The sequence below is a fragment of the Acyrthosiphon pisum genome, chromosome X (genome assembly GCF_005508785.2).
Source record: "Acyrthosiphon pisum isolate AL4f chromosome X, pea_aphid_22Mar2018_4r6ur, whole genome shotgun sequence".
Classification (NCBI taxonomy): Eukaryota; Metazoa; Arthropoda; class Insecta; order Hemiptera; family Aphididae; genus Acyrthosiphon; species Acyrthosiphon pisum.
This window is the reverse complement of record NC_042493.1, coordinates 22,371,013-22,371,397: the sequence shown is the minus strand read 5'-3', so window position 1 is coordinate 22,371,397 and position 385 is coordinate 22,371,013.

The window sequence follows — 385 nt, the reverse complement described above, 5'->3', positions numbered from 1 at the left end:
GATGAAGTGTTTGTGGTAAAAAAGTTATGTCAATCACACTACAGTTGAATGTAATAATGAGTGGTAGAAATCTGTGTGAACATCTTTGCTCTTTTAATTAAAAATAAGAAAAAAATAGTAATGGACCTAAAACTGATTAATAGAATTATTACAAATTTCTGATATAGTATAATGTGAATTACTACAACTATTTAGAATTTTCTTGCATTAAAAATTGTGTTTAAAAAATACTCATAGCATTGTATACGTATATATATATAAATTTATAAATGATCCGGTATTTTTTTTTATTTAATACATATTTATATATTACATAATTATTACATATATAAATAATATATAAATAATGTTACTTATAACAAATTCAATGTTAATTTTATGGTAT